Raw genomic sequence first — 13,457 nt, forward strand, 5'->3', positions numbered from 1 at the left:
ATTGCCTAATGAGGAAAGAAGCCACCATACTGTGGTCCCTGTCCTGAGAACCTGGACAGCCTCCAAAGAGATATGACAGCTCAGGAATCCAGAATGAGGCATCTGAGTCTGACCAACATAAAGAAAGAATCCAAAGAGATCTGACAAACCCACAGCCCCAAAGACATTGTCTTAACCAACAACTGAACAGCTCACTTTTTGTGCCAGGCACCTTGAAGCCCAAGAGAGCAGAAACCTCACCAGCCAGGTCCAGAAGGGAAGAGAAAGAAACACATAAACCAAGTAATTACCAGCAAAGAAAATGAACAGGCACTCTGCTAAATTTGCACGTGGCGGGAAGAATCAAAAGGGCTGCCTAGGGTAAAAATCCACAGTTGAAGTATGAGTGTAATTGATAAAAAAAAATCTCATGCAAACTTATCAGATAGATGGCAGTACCAGAGCTTACATTTTCCAGAAAGTTTTTTTTGTTTTGTTTGTTTGTTTCCTGAAGAAGAAAACTTGCCACTAAACCAAGGGGTAGGGATTGAAAATGTGTCCTTCTCTATTTGTCCTCCTTTATAGCAGAAATGTCGCACTAGAAAGTCAGAGTCAGGAGAGTGCCATGTCCCTTCCCCCACCCAGTGTCTTCTTATCCTGGGTACATGTCAGGAACTCCTTTTACTAGTAGAGAATGTCTCAATGAACTAACTGTGAGCAGGCATCTTGATTCAGGTCTTATCACTCCCCACCCCCAAAGCTTGACATAAATTATCGAAGTACCCTTTGAACATTGGCCCATTAGATACATCAAACAGAATTTAGAATGCCCAGAAAAAGTGGGAAATTACCTAAGACCAAGCAAGGCTGGTGGAACTCAGTCTACATCTCTGCTCCGCTAGATGCTGCGCACTTAATCATGAAATTGCATACTTAGATGGAGCTCACCTCACACAGACGAGCGGAGGGACTGTTTTGTGAACATGAGATACAGATGCATCCAAAAACCTCCTGCCGGGTCCTCCAGGTATCCAGTACATGTCTCTAAACAGCAGCAATTGAATATTTTTGCTGGATCTTCCACTCTGTTCCAACCAACGGTGGGAACCCCCTGCTGTCTGCACAGTGCAAAAGGAAGCTGTCCCAGGTGAGCTGGCCCCACACTGCTCACAGCACATAGGCACAGAATTGATGTTGCCCTGTGGCTTATCCCAGAAGCTGATCTCTCAGGCAGAGACCAAGTTCTCATTGGCAGATTAATTCTCTCTTGCTCTGGGATAGCAGTTGGATGAGAACAGCCAAAGGAAATTGGCTTCTGTCCCACCAATTTCCTGTGAGGCTGACAGGCTCTGTTGCCTGGACAGTTCTCCAAGCTGGCGCCTCTTTGGGGAGGTGTTTGTGACCTCATAGACCATAGAGAGCTGCGGATGAAGTGAGAAGCTCAGAATCAGGACACAGTGGTCTTGGCAATATTCTCTGAAAAGGGAACAAACTCGAGCATTTCCAAGGAGTATGCATAGGAGCTGTAGGTTTCTGTGCACAGGACTGATCCGAAAGCCTACGGGACATTAGAAATGGTTTCTGTTATCTGTGGGCCATACACTTGAATTACTGCAGGCCACACAGCATAGAGACATGGACTGGGAGAAGATAAGGATCCCTTCACCCTGTTGGGGAAAACTCCTCCACTTCCACACAGATCTGCAGGAGAACATCTACGTCACCTTGAGCCAGCTCCAAATGTAATGGATATGGAAGGAGCATACAGGAGTCTGGATGTGACATCTCTAGTGCCCAGCATATCAAATGCCCACCCAGCTTTCTGCTGACAGTGGATGAGTGAGTAAAGGTTCTGATTTTGATTATCACAGTTGACAGATTACCCTTGTCCTTCTAGCCCTTCTCACGTTTAATCAACACGGATAACCAAATTACTTTTAATTTATTAATAGAATTAAATTATTAGCCGGCAAGATATCATCATCACACCACTATGGGAAATCTTTGACTGTCTCAAGAAATACGGTATGCAATTTAAAAGATGAATGGATTGTAAAACCTATATCTAGAAAGACATGTGCATCAACTACTTTCTAATGCACATGCTTCACCCATTTTCACAAGGGGTACTTTGTCCCTTTCTTACTGACTTGCAGGACTCTTAGCATATTCGGGATGTTCATTCTTTGGAAATTATGTAATTCCTTATATTAGCTTTCCAGAGCAACTATAACAAAGTACCACAAACTAATGTGTTAAAAAGCAGAAATTTAACCAGATGTGGTAGCCCATGCCTTTTACAGCATCCCAGATGTTCAGAAGTTCTAAGCCACGGTATAAGCAGAGCCCTCGTCTCCCCAGAGACCCGGATGAATGGTCCTTGCCTCCTCTAGCTTCCAGCTAACCACATTTTCCTTGGCTTGTGGCAGTGTCACTCCAGTCTCTGCCTTACCTTTGTGTCCATGGCCCCTGTTTGTCAGGATGTGTCTGCTTTCAACCTCCTTGTCTAATCAGAACGCCAGTTCTATTATGTTAGCACTCCAACGTGGGACCACACAACAACAAGCTATATCTGCAACCGATCCTTCTCCACATGAATCCACACTAGGGGAGCTGGACTCAGGACTTCAAATCTGTGTGAAAGGGACTTCAGTTAATTCATGAGAACTGTATGTCTCATCCATACAACTGCGGCTTCCCTTTTAAGCTTGCTTTATGGAGCCTTTTGTCATAAACATTTTATTTTAATTCATTCATGTTTATTAATATGCTTTCATCACTAGGGTTTTTCTGTTGCATTTAGAAAGATTTTGTGATCTAGGTATCATAGGAACACTGGCCAACAGACATTAAAATAGAAATAAAGAGCCACAAATAGTTCAAAAAACAAAAAACACCACCACCAACAACAACAAAAACAAACAAACAAAAACATAAATTGGGGTGCAAAGCTACACAGAGAAACCCTGTCTTGAAAAAAAAACCATATATTTGGAACTGGAAGGTAGCTCAACAGTTAAGAGCACTGGATACTCCCACAGAGAAGAGTCCAATTCCTAGCAGCCAGCAGCCAGCACCCAAGTCCCAGGGGATCTGATGCCCTCTTCTGGCTTCTACAGGTATCAGGTGAAATGATGCGAAGATATATGTATATTATTTGCCTATATATATATATATATATACACACACATATATATGTATATATATATAGGCAAAATACTCACATGCATAAAAGATAATAAATGCATACAAATATCAAAAGTTTTAATAACATAAAAATCTTTAAAACAACTATCCTGTTTACACCCATAGTTTGCAGAAACGCTTAATTCATATTTTATGTGAACATTTCCAGCAAACAGAAACAGGGGAAAGCCTCTAAGCTATGCATGCTTGGGAAAGCTCTAAAACCCCACCTGGTAGGGCTCCAGAGAGCTCACTGGTCAAAAATGTTTGCTATTCCTGCAGCAGCTCCCAGTACCCAGGTCTGGTGGCTCACAACAACCTGTAACACAAGCTTGAGGGGATCTGATGTTCTTCTCTGGTTGTTGTAGGCACAGTACTCATGCACACAAACATACACAGGCATACATATACAAAATTACAAATAAAAGTAAAATGTCTTATAAACTACAATGTGGAAAACTACATTGTAAAAGAAGGAAATTAAACTGTCTTCTTTATTAACACAGATTCAAGATTCCTAGGTATAATCTGGGTGTGTCAGCTCTGTTTGCAATGCCAATCCTCAGGATTGCTTAGCTTTGGAAGCCTGCCTTGGCCCCAGTACCAGACACTGTCAAAAAGGTAACAAAGTAATAATATAAATGAGTAGAAAGGAAGAAGAAAAAAGAAATTTAAGCATAATAGTTGCAAATAAAAGTTACACTATCCAAAGTTACCTTTGAATGTAGGATTTATCTCAGAGACACAAGGATAATTTATTTACTTCTTATCAAATTTGTTAATGTTATTTAGCTCACACACAAATTATTGAGGAGAAAAAAATCACATCCATATGATTATCTTACAGGGAATAGAAAATAAAATCCAACAAACTCTATGGCCTTTAAAAATGTAAGTTGTTAATAACCTGAAAACAGAATGCTTAACAAGCCACAAAGTCCTACAATGAAATTAATACATTAGCATATGAGGGGTGACGTTTTGTAGCTGGCCTTGGCCCCGACTCTGTAAGGAGCACGCCTTCTGTTTCCATTCTTCACGAGGAGAGGTTCCGCACTTTGTCCAGTTTTCTCGGGAAATTAGAAACTGCCTCTTCAGAGTCACCATACGGTTTCCTCGCTGCTGCTGCTGCTCCTGCTGCTGTACAGTGAGTCCCAGGCTGCTGGAGCCAGGCGAGGAAGAAGAACATGGCTGCCAGGAGGCGGCCTCAGCATCAAGGTGTTACTGGAGCCTTCCCAGCTCCTCTGGATGCCCAGATCCTGGCACTGACTCGTTCACTGTGACTGGTTGAGTGCCACCTCTGGGCCAGCCAGTGTATGACGAGCTGGAACATTTCAATTCTTCATGACCCCACTTGCCACTGAGAACAAAGTAAAGGATTTGTGAATGCGCGCGCGTGTGCGCACACATGCACATGCATTTCTGTGGAATAGAGTTTAGGAAAAGAATCAGAAAAATAGCAGATTTGTTGATAAATCTGTTAAATAATTGTTGATAAATCTTAAATAAGTGAAAAAATTACACACACATACACATACACAAAGGAGTTTTCAAACTCAGTGTAACTTCAGTAAGAAAATTTAATACACTGGCCTGAAAATTTATATGTAAAAATCGACAGCTTTCCTGTAAATTAAAAATAAACACCTAATAAGACAATGAGGAAAATAATACTTGTAAATGTTAGCAAAAAAATTAACAACAACAAAAGGAACCCAAAATACTGGGACATCAAAGAAATACGGAAAACATTTAAACAAATTTTGCAATTGTCTAGAAGAGTTTGGTGCAGTGAAATGTGAGTTCCCTCGGACTCAGTCTAAAAGCCTTACAACCCCAATCAGAACCAATGAGGGGCTTGAGAAAAAGAAGATGAACCTTCTGGAGAGTCTAGCGAGTGGTCAAAGAACAAGAAAACCCAGGGATCCAGCCCGCTCAAAGAAATAACAGATGTGAAAGCGAGCACGAGAGCCACAGAGATCCACGTCCTTCAGTTGGGACCCGGAAGGGAGCGCAGACACGGGGCAGAGGCGCCCAAAGGCCGAGCATAAAATACGCCTGGGAATTTTAAATGTGATAAAGGTGGCCTTTCAGATACACAAGGAAAAGATCAAAGGGCAGACACTGGCATTTCTACCTCTTCTTTTCTCACCCAAATTATTTCCAGATAGATCAAACATGGAAATGTAAAATATCAAAGTAAAGAAATATTAAAAGTATAAGGATAGTATCTCTATTCTTAATATTATCTCCAAATGTATATGATGTAGGAACAGTAGTTTATCAAAAGTAAAAGAAAAAAAAGACATGTAAGCAAAAGGTATTTCGTTAAGGAAAAACTTTTGTAGCACATATGGCCCCAAACTGTAAATCAGTAGGGAAAAGAAAATAATGAAGAGAAAAAAAAAAATGAGCGGCGGTAACGGGGAAAAACAACACACACTGAATAAAGCCTAAGACTTTCAACTTAATATACAATTAAGTAAATGCCAATTGAAACAGTCTTTAAAAAACAATCATTAACTATCAAGGCCAGGGGGCTTGAGAAAGAGGCCCTCTCAAATGGGCCCGGCAGAGAGGATTAAAAGGATTATAAAAATAGGATTACTATTCTCAAATGAAATTAGCCCATCAGTTCCACTTTCAGGAATTTATTCTACAGTTAAAAGTCCACAAAGACACATATATGGATGTTCTCAATGTTGAAAAGGGCGAGAAAAAAAAAATACACAAAGAGGCTGCTGAAGGCACTGTGGCTAATGCACACATTATCATCTATAATGCCATTAAGAGATGGGGTCCTGTGCAAAGCAGGATGCGAGGATTCCCTACCAACATGTGCTTTTATTTACCTCCAAACGCTAAAGAGAATCAGCATGCACATGTCACTTGTGTGCATGTGTTTGTAAGAAAATAAACTTCCCAGGTGTTTACACAAGAAACACAGCTACAAACACATAGCAATTAAATGTGCTGAGTAGGGGTACGGCTGTGTGGGCAGCAAGCTTTACCTTGGGGTAGTGGCTTTGTTTTGTTTGTGGGTTGACTTTTGAACTACACCCCACATGCTACTTTTACAATATGAATTAGTGTTAAAGTAATTCTGAAACTCGAAGATTTAGCATAAAAAAAAAAAAAGAGGTAGATTGATTAAAGCTGGTAAATGTCGTCTTGCAGATGCCCTTTCTCTAATTTCAAGTGCACTTTGGCTCCTAACCTCTTAGCATTTCCTGTTCAGCTTTGATTCTTATTTCCAAATGTCCTTCCTTATCTATCTGTCTCCTGAAGCCGACATTCTGCATGCTTCCCTCTCAGAACCCTGGGATAGATTAGGTACCATTTCCTGATTCCCCCTTTCAGCAGACTCTGTCCTGTCCCTAGAAGGCCAAAGCAAGCAACAAGGCCTCAGCCGGGACTCTCACCTGCACAGCATCCTCTCTGGGGCCGGATGCTTATCAGTGTCTCCAGATATGGTGTGTCTGCAAAATGTCTGCTCTCGCCTTTCCATTCCTGTCTCCGGTTTATTGACAGCAACCTACAGTAGCTGCTGGCTTACCCCAAACTCAGACAAGTATGTGAAGGGAGACGGGACAGGAGGACCAAGACCCTTAATGAACAGAGCTAGAGACTTTACAATTAGAAAAGAAATGACATCCATATCAGGAAGTAGATAGCTTTGCATGTTATGATTTAGAGTACACAGTGTGTGTGTGTGTGTGTGTGTGTGTGTGTGTGTGTGTGTGTGTGTGTGTGTGTTTTCAAGTCTACACTTCACCATCATCACATTGAACTCAAAGGTTTTACCCATGTCTGTCCATGCCATGTGAGGGGCAATCTTCTGTCAAAACTGTGTGGCCCTGGGTGATTCCTTTTGTCCCATGTCCTTTAAGGCAAACACTCTCAAAGTCTGTGTTTTGTGTCTTTGAAAAGGACACTGCAGCTTCTGCTAAGGCAGTTTCCCCTGCTTTCCCTGTCAGACCTCTCCCTGCAACAAGCTTACAAATAACCCAGCGCTTCCTTAACCCACATCCCCAGCGTGTTCAAGGGGAAACACGCTGCTAGTCACCCAGAGCCAAATGTAGCCCAGCCTCCAGAAAGCAGAACAGTGCTGGATGTGTGACTGTGTGAGTACAGTTATTTTCTTCCCAGAGAAAGCTACAGAATTTTGTACTATCTTATCAGAATAAAGAATAACTAAAGACACAGGCTTGGATTGAAATGTGCGCAGAATGATTGCATTTTTAATTTCGTGATCAAAATTACAGGCATTGGCCTCTCCAGAGTTATTTCCTATCTACCCCAGAAGGATTTTTCCTACTGCTTAAAATTGCATTTGCCTTGCAATGAGCTGCAGGGAAACATCTCCACGGTTGTCTCTTTTTCCTCCTTTCACAACTATTGCAAAGATCTTATTATTCTCCCCATCGAGTGAGGAAGGGAGCAGAGGAGGGGAGATCAAACACTCTAAATTTTAGCATAAATGTCAAGGTGAAAAGTACAGCAAACCCTAACAAAAAACTTCCCAAGAAAGCCAGGGAAGGCTCTGTTTTTATTTCAGTGACAACCCACACTCCTCCCAAAGTTCCAAACCGTAAATGTTGATGCCATCTTAAAGACCACATCGCTGAGCACATGGTTGGAGAAGAAACCATTCTGAGCATTTAATTGAGCCTCTAAACCCACACAACCCTCCCAGAGTCTTTGCTGAGAGCAGAAGGCGCCACATTGCCCCTGCCAAGGACGGGAACACAGTAAAAGGCATTTCTAATTGATTCTTCACCTTTTTTTTTTATTATTATTATTGCAGGAGCTGCCGGATAGCAAGGAACCAGGTGACGTGCAAGAAAGAAGAAAAAGAAGGAGCCAAGATGGTGGAATTAGGGATTCACACCCAGTCTGGTCTGTCTTCCAGTTCAGACATGATGAGTTCTCTTAACATTTCCTATTATTTACTGAAATTAGCATGCTTGTCTAGGTGCCTAGCCGGCTTGCAGAGTTTGCTTGAGATAAGTCAGGCTGTGCTGACATGGCAGCAAACTGAAATACAGGGAAATACCCTGGGATATGTGGTGGGACTCAACTCTGAGTGGGGCTCCTCTCATGTACACGGAGAACTGAACACAGCCAAACTTAGATGGTAGCCTACTTAATATCTTTAAATAAAACAATGCCCACATGCGATGATGTGGGAAGGAAGGCGTAATGACTGAAAGGAATAAGTGTGCATGATGTCTATTGAGTAATAAGGAAATCACCACTACATTGTGTCATTCCCAATCGTAGAGAACCTCTAAGTGAAAACAAAGCCCTCTGCCCTCCCTCCCCAGCAGGGGCCGGGTGGGAGAGTTTCCACTGTTGGTCCTTTGAAGGCACCGCTGTAAGCAAAGCTGTTATTCTCTTGTTCTAGATTTTTCTCCTTGTACATACTGTATCTGCTGCCCTGTTGTGCAAAATTAGCAATTGACCTTACTGTTGTGACTTTTTTCCTTCCAGGTCAAGGATGGCATCAGGTGGGAGAAAGATGTGCAAAGAGGGCCCCCCAGAATTGATATGGTTAAACCCATCAGTCTGTGTCTGAGGGCTGGGCTGAGCATGTTCAAGATCAGGACAACTGAGGCTCATTTACAGCAAATGAAATACAACCAGACACAGCATGGGAGCATCAGTGGCCTCGCAGGAAGGGGAGAATACTGACCTGAGCATGCTAGAGTCACAACCTTGACCCACTGAAGGTTCCACATGAACACGCTCTAACAGTGTGGACAGCCTCTGAGATTTCACAGAGGCTGAATTTCTGAGCAAGAGTTTTACCATCCTGGAATAAGAGCTGTTTTAGAACATGCAAGTAAAACTATAAAACCAAAGGCACACATTAACTTTTAATTTAGATATAAAATTCCAGCCAGGCAGTGGAGGCACACGCCTTTAATCCCAGCACTCGGGAGGCAGAGACAGGCAGATCTCTGTGAGTTCAAGGCCAGCATTGTCTACAGATCAAGATCCAGGACAGGCACCAAAACTACACAGAGAAACCCTGTCTCGAAAAAAACAAAACAAAAAGATAAATAAATAAATAAAATTCCAGTAAGTTAGCTAGGAATGTAGCTGGGTGATGTATAATTTGCCTAGCCTGTGTATACAAGATCTTGGGCTGGATCTGCAGCATTGCTAACAAAACATATATAAATTATGACAAGCTACCAGGCCTAGGGAGCACCACATGCTTCCCACAGTTCCAGACAAAGAGGGCATGAAAATGAGGTAACGCGGCTATCTGAAAACTGAACTTCCTGCTAGAACCAGTCAATTCTCTTCAAAGATAGATAACAGAATCCGGAGTTGCTAAATAAATGATTTACAGTGTCCAGTGTTGAGTCCAAAATCACTAGACATGGGAAGAAATAGAAAAGCTTCAATACAAGCAACTTAAACTTAATTTCAGGTAGCCTAGATTCTGATCTTAGGAGACAAGTTCTTTAAAACTACTGGCAGAAATATTTTCAAATAATTAAAGGAAAATGTATTCCTCACGAATGAACAGATAAGAAACATGAGCAAAAGACTAGAAACTACTAAGATGAAACCAAATGGGAATTTTAGACTTGAAAAAAAATAGCTGAAAGTTAAAACTCTGCCTATTATGTCTAATGGCAGATTGGAGATAGTAAAGAGATGAAAATGCATGATCAAATCTATTGAAAAGGCCAGCCTCACGTGTAGAAAAAGGAGTATTGTCGTGGCTTGAATGTAGCATCTACCCCATAGGCTCATGTGTCTTCATACTTGTCCTCTAGGAAGGGTCTTACTGTTTGGGGAGTTTGGGGAACCTTTAAAAGGGGATTGCTGTGGGGAGGTCTTGAGGTTTCTAGTCCCGCCCACTTCCTCTCCTCTGTTTCTGGAGCTTCATGCCCCTGCCACCATGTGACCCACTCATATATGCTCACACAGCTTCACACTTCGCCCATGATGCCTGGAGCCTCCTGCACTCTCAGGCCTGTCATTCATGATGGCCATAGCTTCAAACATGAACCCAAACAAGCCCTTCTTCTCTTAAATTGCTTCTTCTCGGGTGTTTGGTCACAACAACGAGAAAAGTAGCTGATGCATGTATTGAAGACAAAGAAACAGACCTCTAGAATTCTGCAGGGCCATCTTCAATGGGGCAGACTTCTGAGAAGAGAGGAGAGCAAGGCTGGAGCAGAAAAATACTTTGAAGAAATAAAGACGGGGAATATCAGAGATTGGAAGAAAACTGCTTTAGAGATTCAAGGAGGTGAGCAACACTGAAGCAGTGTAAGCAGAGAACGACCCCAAGACAGATTACACTCGTATTCCTCCAAATGAAGTAAAGAAATGCAGAAGCACCATGGTGGGGGAAATGGGTGGTTGACAGGCAAGCAAAACTTAGAAAAAAAAATCACTGGTTTCTCATTAAAACAATGGAGGACCAAAGACAATGGGCTAGGGTGGTTTAAAGAGCTGGATGGAAAACACTGTTGACTTCTATGTGCTGACAGTCTCTCTCACTACTGAAAATGAAGTAAGGATGCTTTCCCACAAACCAAGTGAGGATGGCTTGCTAGTAGCAATTTCCTGTGCTCTTACAGAACAAGCCCTCACCTGACAAAGAACCAGGTTGAAGGATAAAGGAAACACAATTGCAAAAGTGGCTAACAGACAGGAAATAGTTCTAAGCTACACTTTTTTTTTTACTCATTATAATGTATTATAAAAAAACAAGTATTTAAATCATCTATATCACCCTACCCAAATGGGAGGCATAGTGACCATCAAGGTGGTGGAGTGGGTAAGAAGATGGGAAGAAGTGCTATGGAATGCTGTCCTTCGTCCATGACATGGTACTGCATACATGAACTCCCAGGAGCTGCATAAGACTTCAGTACTTCAGACATCAGTATTCCAATATCAACGGAGGGGAAATTCCTGAGATCACTGGCATTGGATTTGAGGTCATGACTACTGGCAGGTTGTTCCTGTCCAAACAGATGGCCCCATGCCCATTCACATACATGCAGCAATGAATGGACTCAGGGGTTATTAATAACAGCAAAAATAAGAGAAGAAGAAGAAGTTGGGGTGGGAGACACTAGGAGAAATTGGGGAGAAAGTATTAATGGATGGACAGGATCAAAATACATTGCACAAATGTATGGAAATTTGAAAGAATAAATAAAAATATTATTTAAAAAAACTAAACATTTGTATCTAGTTTAAAAATACTGCATATAGTATTTGTAACATAAGTAAGAGATGTAGCAGTAATCTCCCAAAGTATGGAATGAATTTGAATTGTATTGTTGTGTGATTATCACATTCCAATATTATAAAACACTAGAGTGATACAGTATTAGCTAGCTAATGGAAAGAAAGAAATACTAGATATCAAGAATAAAAAGTATCATGTAAAGTTCCCTAAATAGTATAGGTTCTAAACAGACACTGTCATTAAGCAAACTTATTGTGAGCATCCCTTCAAAGTAGAGCTTAAAGATACCAGTAAAGCAAATAAATATATTTATAAAACATTTGATTAACATAAAAAGGCAAAAAACAACTAGAGAATAAAAATATAACATAAATTGAAATGCTCAAGAATTCCAACTTCTACTAATTATGCTAAAAGTAAATGCACTAAACACCTGTAAGTAAAAGACAGAAACTATCAGATTTGGTAGAAAACAATAACCATTTAAATGCTCTTCACAAGAGATGCATGTTAAATATGAAGATGTCAACACAAAGCAAACAAAAGGAAGAAAGTATGCCATACTCAGAGCAGGTACAAGGATGCTGGTGTACTTATCAAAGTAGAAGGAACATTTCAAGGTAAAGAGGAACAGTTCATAGTGGGAAAGATGCCTTGTTTTTCATCTGGAAAATATAAAACAACTATGATGTATCTAATAACAGCATATCAAAATTATGAGTAACACAGACAAAACCACTTTTAATCCAAGTTCCCATGCCACGACGAACTAGATGTCCGTGCCAAAGTCATGAATTATCTTCTTTTTATTTTTAAGCAGTCACTTTTTTTCTTCCAACATACCTTCTTTCCTGTTTATTCTTTGAAATATTGGCTCAAGAAATGGCTTAGTCATGAGACATGAGCCTCCAACTTGGACTGGAAGGGAGTCTGATTGACTAGCTCAGCCCTGAGAGTTCTCTGCATTGTGCAACTCTAGACAAGGAAGGCAGTACATGGTACAGGATACATCACAGGAAGGGGTTGCTATTGAAGCAGGTTGGATGAAACAAAACTCTAAATTTTCTTTCCAACAATGTGGTGTCTGTGTTCAATCTTTCTCTAAGCCTTGTTCTTTTTCATCTAGAGATGTCAGAGAGTCAAGTGATAAATGCCACAGTGTCAGCAGCACGTACTTAGGACCATGATGGCAGAGAAGTCCTTAAAGCAGCTCCAAGCACAATCCTTTCTCAAGCATACTCTGCTGGCACCATCATCACCCAACAGTTGGTGGCTGGGCTCTTGTGCAAGGGTCTTCTCTCTGGAGTGTGAATGATCCTAAGAGTAGGTTGTAGCTCTCCAAAGTGACCTGTCTTTCATTGTTCTGTAGATGAAATTCTAAACGGTCTTATTAAATAAGAAACACAGAGCTAAGCAGAGTTAAAAGCCCAAGAGATAAGAGCAATAGTGAACAGCCTTTAGCTTACCACTCGCTGCCGTCCTTCCCCCGAGAGAGAGAGACCTTCTCCTGTGTGACCTTTTTATTGCCTTTCTGTTCTGCCTTCTCATTGGCTCTAAACCCAACCACATGACTTCCTTGTCACTGACTGTCTATACAGACCTCTAGGTCTCTATGGTTGGTACTGGGATTAAAAGTTCAGGTCACCTTGCTTGGCTATGTCCTTGACCACACAGAGACTCTGCCTGTCATGTGATTGGATTAAGGGCATGTACTACCACTGCCAGACTTCTGCTTAATGACAATGACCTCTGATCTCCAGGCAACTTTATTAACATACAAATGAAATCACATTTCAGCACAAATAAAATATCACCATATTGTTCCTCATGTCTCTTTTTCAAAGATGCATTTAATTTTATTTTATATGTATGGCACCACATGCATGACATGTGGGCCTGGTGCCTGTCAAAGACAGAAACTAGTTGTTGGATTCCCTAGGATTGGAGTTACAGGTGGTTGTGAGCCAGCATCTGGGTCCTGGGAACCAAACCCAAAACCTCTGTAAGAGCAACCAGTGCTCCTAATCACTGAGCCATCTCTCCGGCCCCTCGAGTCTCTTTTAAG

The 13,457-nt window shown here is 41.4% G+C and overlaps 1 long non-coding RNA gene across 1 annotated transcript; it reads left to right on the top strand.

The window, feature by feature from the left end:
• The first annotated feature begins 1,344 nt into the window (after nt 1–1,344).
• On the top strand, nt 1,345–8,381 carry LOC119088767. The gene is made up of 2 exons (XR_005092485.1): nt 1,345–1,818; nt 7,973–8,381. It is a non-coding gene; the product is annotated as an uncharacterized LOC119088767 (long non-coding RNA).
• Nucleotides 8,382–13,457: the final 5,076 nt, after the last annotated feature.

This window comes from Peromyscus leucopus, chromosome 1 (genome assembly GCF_004664715.2).
Source record: "Peromyscus leucopus breed LL Stock chromosome 1, UCI_PerLeu_2.1, whole genome shotgun sequence".
Classification (NCBI taxonomy): Eukaryota; Metazoa; Chordata; class Mammalia; order Rodentia; family Cricetidae; genus Peromyscus; species Peromyscus leucopus.